This window comes from Cololabis saira, chromosome 20 (assembly GCF_033807715.1).
Source record: "Cololabis saira isolate AMF1-May2022 chromosome 20, fColSai1.1, whole genome shotgun sequence".
In the NCBI taxonomy this organism is placed as follows: Eukaryota; Metazoa; Chordata; class Actinopteri; order Beloniformes; family Belonidae; genus Cololabis; species Cololabis saira.
In genome coordinates this window covers 15,003,889-15,011,230 of record NC_084606.1, presented here as the reverse complement: position 1 = coordinate 15,011,230, position 7,342 = coordinate 15,003,889, and positions in this window count along the sequence as shown.

Here is a 7,342-nt window from a genome sequence, read left to right as displayed (position 1 = left end):
TGCACAAAACACTGGATTTGCAGACTTCAAGCTGTTTGTACTTTGCAACATAACTGAATCTGTCTCATGTCAGACTTAGATGAATCTTATGAGATCATGGTCTCCACGTTTCTTTAGGAATTTGACCAATCAGAGGACACCTGAAGACTCTTGGCAAATTCAATTCTTTCTGTGTCACAATCTTCCCTTTTTCTGAAAGAGTCTTTGCTTGTAACTAAATCTTAAGAACACTCCCCCCCACCCCCACTATAGATACACTTCAGGTGGAGCTTTGTTTGGTTTATTACACACACACACACACACACATCACACAAGAATGCCGAAAGTAGCAGCAGTGCACAAAATGACACATGGAAGTTCACAAGTTCATAATGCACACACTTTCTCTAAGACACACACACACACACACACACACACACACACACACACACACACACACACACACACACACACACACACACACACGCATGATCATATACATACACGCATACACACACATAGACATACACACTGGCTTGTTCACCTGCATGCTTGCTCTGTAGTTTCTGGGGTTAGGTAGCGGTAGCGGTAGCTTAGCTCAGACTGCGATCAGATCTCAAGATTTGGGTCGATTGCTGTTCGTGTTTTGGTCGGCACCGTGCCGGTTTCGTGTTTTGTTTGTGGTTTTTTGTTGCAGATTTCCAGTGCTTGACGTGTTTTTCCATGTGTTCCTGCTTCCTGGATTGGCAGTGGATGTCGTCACCCCCCCCCCCCCCCCCCCCCCGCCCCCCCCCCCAAAAAAAAAAAAAAAAAAAATCACTGGGTTTGTATGTGTATATTTATGCAGAGCCGGATTAAATAAATGGACTACACTAGGCAGACTGTGATTTTTGGGCCCCCCTCCATCGATGTTATTTATGAAATCTTAAACTTACCAAAGTTATTAATAAAACTTAATTCACATTTTACATAGCATAGTCATAGTCAAGTTGGTTCTTTGTATTCCAAAATAAGTCATGTGTTGTATATTAAACAGTCTATCAGACTATTTTTAGATTTGTATTATTTATACGTTATTACAACGCTCTATTAAATGCTATTAAATTATCCTTATCTTATCGATTGTGAGCATTTTGCAGAAAATCTTAATTAAATGTGGCATTAAAGAGGCATTAAACTCTTCCATTTTTTTTAGTTTTTTTCTTTTTTTATCCCCTGATGGAAATTTCCTGAATCTGTCTCGTTCTCTCGACATTGTGTGACAGTTTGTTCCAACTCCACCGTCTGGATCAGACTAGCTTGTGTCCGCGCTTGGTCTGATCAGTTGTATTGAACAACAGACACGCGTCATCATTGCACATATATGTATTGATATGCACAGACTAGTACATATTTAGGTCTGTAATGGAACGTGACTATTGATATTTATAAGGGAAAAAAGGAAAAAAAAGGAAAAAAAAAAAAATTGGGGGAAAAAAAAACGGCCCATAGCGCCAGGCCCCTTGGGGCGCGAGGCCCCGTGGGGCGCGAGGCCCCGTGGGGCGCGAGGCCCTGTGCGGTCGCACGGTTCGCACATCCCTTGCGGCGGCCCTGTGCGTATGTATGCGTATATATATATGTATGTATATTTTTTTTTTTTTTTTTTGTCCCTCTTTCTGGGCCCCCCCCTGTCAATCGGGCCCTAGGCACATGCCTAGTTTGCTTTTGCGTTAATCCGGCTCTGTGTATGTGTACGCATATATATGTGTATATATATGTATATATATTAAATATAGTAATAATGCACATATATATACCTTTGGTTTCTACCGTCACGGTATCAATCATTAATATGTGTGCAAAAAAAAAAAAAAGAACACTTGCTGAACTTCAGTCTGCCCTTATTGTCATCATGAGCTTCACTGCATACTTCACGGATGTAGTAATTTACTACACCTACTTCATATCAAACACATCGACACAGATGAAAAAATGTTTCAACAACCACTAAAATATGAATTTATTCACCACAGCCTGTGAAGGTCACCCGACATAATATCAGGAATTTCGTGTGAAATTCTGACTTTATCATTTGGGTCGTTTATTTTATCCTGCATTTTATTTTAAAGCTTGAGTGTAATTTCTGCAGCATTTTGTCAAACAACAGCAGACGAGCAACTGCAACTTGAACTCTGCCACAGTAATTGTGGTTGCAATGCAAGAAAAGAGCAGAAGGCAAATGTTGTGTTTGGTGCCAGCAGTGGAGGAAATATGAATATAGCTCAAAGTGCATTTGATGCCACCTTAATTTCAGTTTATACAAGACCCGTGGGTGGAGTCGTTACCATCATTTCTCAGAGACAATCATTCTGAATATCTACATCCTTTGCTTTGAGAAGAGAGGAGTAAGACATATCATGTCCATCTTTTATTGTAAGAGTTTGAGGTATACAAGGGTTTATGATGGCAGGAGTGAGATACGCATCACTTGTTTGACAGTAAGAGACATCACAGTGAGGTCTGAGAACAGCTGGTCTGATCTCTGCACTGTTTCAGGTTTGTTTGACAAAGCAGCTGCAGCTCCAAAATTAGTTCTTATTATTATAATAATCACTTTTTTTTTTTTTTTTTTTATACTCTTTTTATTGGTTTTTCAAATTTATAGGTACAAACATTAGAACAGAGCAAAATGAAATACAACAAAACATAAAAATAAAATTAAAAAAAAAAAAAAAAAAAAAACCCCACCCCAAATCAACAGAAAGCGCTGCGCAGCACATATGCATAAAATGAATAAGTAAAATAGGAAAATTAAGAGACAGGTAAATGAAGAGCACATACATGGGATAAGTGAAAGAAAGAATAGGCAGTCCTCATCCTTCAGGGGCAGAAGCTGAGTTAAGGCTTCTGTAAGAAGGAGTGCAATGGTTCCCAGATCCTCCAAAACCTATCCGATTTGCGATGAAGGTCATGGGTCAACTTCTCGAGAGGAATAAGAGCAGAAATCTGCGATATCCACATGTCGACTGTAGGGACCTGGGGAGTGGACCACCGCAGCAAGATACATTTTTTAGCCAGGAACAAAAGAATTACCAGCAGAGATTTGGTGTCCGTGTCCAAAAAATTGTCTGGAGCAACATGGTTGAGTAAAAAGAAAGAAGGAGTCAGCGAGAGCTGTTTACCAGTGACCTCCTGGATTACAGAGTGAACCCCCTTCCAGAAAATCTGGATGTGGTCACATGACCAAAACAAATGGATAAATGTACCTTTGTGTGTCTTACATTTATAACAGAGGTTGGAAGTGTCAGGGAACATTTTCTGGAGGCGAACAGGGGTGTAATAAGTCCTGTGGAAAAATTTAAAGTTCTGTTCATATATAGAGATTGAGGTACATTTAGGAAAAGTCCCGCTGCAGATCTTGTCCCAGTCTCCAGGATTAAACGTCACCTCCAGATCACGCTCCCACAACAGCTTCAAAGAGTTATAAGCTGAAGAGTCAGAGTAAACCAGAGAAGTATAAATCTTGGAAATCAGTCCTTTAGGAGATTTTGACAGAACTATAGTGTTTTCCAGTTCTGACAGTCCCATGCGAATCCCGCCTGACTTCAGGAGAGAACCTATAAAGTGACGGATTTGGAGATACTTATAAAAATCTTTGTGGGGAATATTAAAATCAGCCCTGATTTGCTCAAATGACTTAACTGAGTCAGAGACCAACAAGTCTGTAAAGCTGGACAGGCCCTTAAATGTCCACCCCATCAAACCAATACTTCGTATCTGTGCTGGTAAATCTGGATTCAGAGCCAGGGGGGAACAGAAAGAGATGGCAGGGGGAATATTTAGGTATTTCTTCACATCGCGCCAAGCCAACAGTGTGTTATAAATAATTATGTTATCCTTGAGATGATTTAACTGATCTATAGTATTAATAAAAGGAAGAGAGTTCAGCCTTCTGGGATAACAAAAAAGGGATTCAAGACCCAACCATAGGGAATCCTTCCTGTTCATAAACCAATTTGACAATGTTTTAAGTTGTGCTGACCAATAATATAATTGTAGATTGGGCAGGGACAAGCCTCCCAGGTCCTTTGGCTTGGTAAGTAAAGATAACTTAACTCTCGGATGTTTGTTATTCCAAACATAGCGAGAGATATGGGAATTTAGTGACTTAAAAAAGGCAGGAGTCAAATAGCACGGGAGATTTTGGAATAAATAGTTCAATCGAGGAAGAATATTCATTTTTATAGTGTTGATTCTCCCAAGAAGAGAAGTTGGGAGGGAGGCCCATTTTGCCAGATCATTCTTAACCTTTTGAATTAGAGGCGAATAATTATTTTAAACAGATTGTTTAAGTCAGGGGTGACAAAGATACCTAAATATTTAAAACCCCTCCTCGACAGTTGAAAAGGAGACTGAATCGGCATATCCTGGGGGACATTGAAGGGCGTAGCAACTGATTTCCCTAGGTTAATCTTATAACCTGACAAAGCACTGAATGTGGCTATAGAATTCAAAACCGCCGGAATTGATTTCTCAGGTTTATTCAGATATAAAAGGACATCATCAGCAAATAAGGAAATAATGTGGTTTTCTTCATCTAACCTAACTCCAGATATATCAGGATGAACTCTGATGACCTCAGCCAAAGGTTCAATGAACAATATAAATAATAAAGGTGATAGGGGGCACCCCTGTCTGCAGCCCCTGCGCACTGGGAAGCCATCAGATAGCAGGCCGTTAGTGTTAACTGTGGCTATTGGGTCTGAGTAGAAGGTCTTAATTATATTAATGAAGTTAGAGCCCAGACCAAATTTTTCCAATAACGGAAATAAAAAAGACCATTGCACTCGGTCAAAAGCCTTCTCGGCATCAAGGGAGACTATCAGAGCCGGATTTTTATGAGTGTTAAAGTACTGAACAATATTAAGAGCACGGCGTACATTATCTGTGCCATATCTCGATTTGACGAACCCTGCCTGATCTGGGTTTATTATTTTCGGAAGGATGGTTTCCAATCTCCGAGCCAGTACTTTTGCAATGATTTTGTAGTCCACGTTGAGGAGACTAATAGGCCTAAATGATGAACAATCCAATGGGTTCTTATCTTTTTTCAAAAGAAGACTAATAGAAGCATATCTCCAAGAGGGGGGGATGCCGTCTTTCAGAATACCATTGATGGCCGGCATAAAAATTGGATGTATATCTGGCCAGAACTTCTTAAAAAATTCCAATGGAAACCCATCTGGGCCTGGACACTTCCCATTTGGCATAGATTGAATTGCAGCCCAGACCTCCTCCGGCGTGAATGCAGCATCTAAACTGGAGCGATCCTCCTCTGCAATAGTAGGCAAAGAAATATTATTTAAATAAGAAGCGATAGCCACGGCGTCAGTCTGCTCCGGGCTATACAGGGATTTATAGAAATCCCGGAATGTGCTATTAACAGTCACTGGGTCACATGTGACATCCCCACTCTGTGTTCTTATCATGTTAATTGAACGATCGTTATTTTGATTTTTTAATTGGTGGGCAAGCAGACGACTGGACTTGTTACCAAATTCATAATATTTCTGTTTTGTGTACAGAAGAAGCTTATGGACATGACGAGTATGATCCATATTAAGTTCAGTCTTAACAGCCACTAGTGCCTTTAAGTTTGCTGGCGTTGGTGATTGTTTATGTATTTGCTCCAATCTAGTCACTTCTCTTTCAAGATTTTTTCTGTTTTCCTCTAAGGTTTTTTTCTGGTGAGAGCAATAAGAAATAAGGTGTCCACGTAAGGTGGCTTTAGCTGCATCCCAAATTGTAGCAGAGGACACCGGAGAGCTTCTATTATCGAGCCAAAATTGTGATAAGTTGTTCCGGACAAAGGTGCAGAAAGAGTCGTTATTCAAAGATGACGTGTTGAATCTCCAGGTGGGGGTTCTAGGAATATTAAATACCGGGTTAATGTACAGATGTACCGGAGCATGGTCTGATAAAACAATAGAGTCCATACAACAGGTTTGAACAGAATGTAAAAAGTTTTTGGGAATAAAAAAATAGTCTAGTCTAGAATACGAATTGTGGGGATGTGAATAAAACGTGTAGTCCCTCACTTTAGGATTCAGGTGTCGCCATATATCTATCAATCCGGTATCGGTGCATACGTTTTTAAGGACGGTAGATGACCTTGGGTTAGATACGTTTGCAGAGGAGGATTTATCCAGAGAGGCATTCATTATACAATTAAAATCACCGGCTAAGAAGCCCAGGCCATTGCAATGATGATTAAACATCAAGATCATTTGTGACATAAACTGGGGTGAATCAGTATTTGGGGCATAAACATTGAGAATAGTTATGTGCTGTTTAAGAATCGAACCTCTAATCAAAATAAATCTGCCTTCTGAATCTTTTTCTTCATGTTCCAAGATGAAAGGAAGTTTCTTATTTATAAGAATAGCTGTGCCTTTCTTATTCTGTGAATGGGAGGAAAAGTAAACCTGGCCTACCCAGTCCCTCTTAAGTTTCAGATGTTCTGTATCACATAGCTTTGTTTCCTGGAGTAATGCTATATCCGATTTTTGTTTTTTCAAATATGTTAAAATCTTCTTCCTTTTAATTACATGGCCCAATCCTTGGACATTCCAAGTGGTAAGTTTAAGTGAACCAGACATGAGAGCCACAAAACACGAAAGTAACTGAGTAACAGGTACTGAATGAAGAGGAATTAAACAAAGTGCAAACAATTATATGAAAGAATGAACCTGGGCTCCAGACGTTTAACAATAGGAAAATAAAATGCAAAAAATCTGAACAGCAGCGCTTACCCTCCCCTATCCTGTCCCCAAACGACAGGAAAAAAAAACCCCAAAAGAAGTCACTGGGCAATCTAAGCATAGTCCAAATCCTAATTTAACAGTTAGATCACAGTAACAACTAAGACACCCGAAACAGTGTCCATACTCCAGGCTAAATGATGAACACCACTGAGAAACACCCCCGAACAATGAATTTCCAGATTATGACTTGGACCACAGCATTTGTGCAAGGTGTACGTAGACCACAAATAATGACATATGAGCTATTAAAGTTAACCCCAAAATGTAAGTGCTGTACTTGTAAAAAAATAAAAATCATGTAGAAGAAAAGGCACTGCAAAATGTGGGATCAGACTGCAAAATTAGCAGTTTTTAAGTATCCCGTGTTTTAAAAAGTGAAAAAGTGAGGGAGAAGAAAAAAAAAGAAAAAAAAGAAAAAGAAAAATATCACTCCCTGTATTAAAAGTCACTTATTTCCAAGGGGAAGAACTGCAGATTACAAATTAAATCAGCACCGTTGTGTAGATAATTCTCTTAGAGTCCATGTGGTGGTCGCACACACAAAAAGAAAAAAAAAAAAA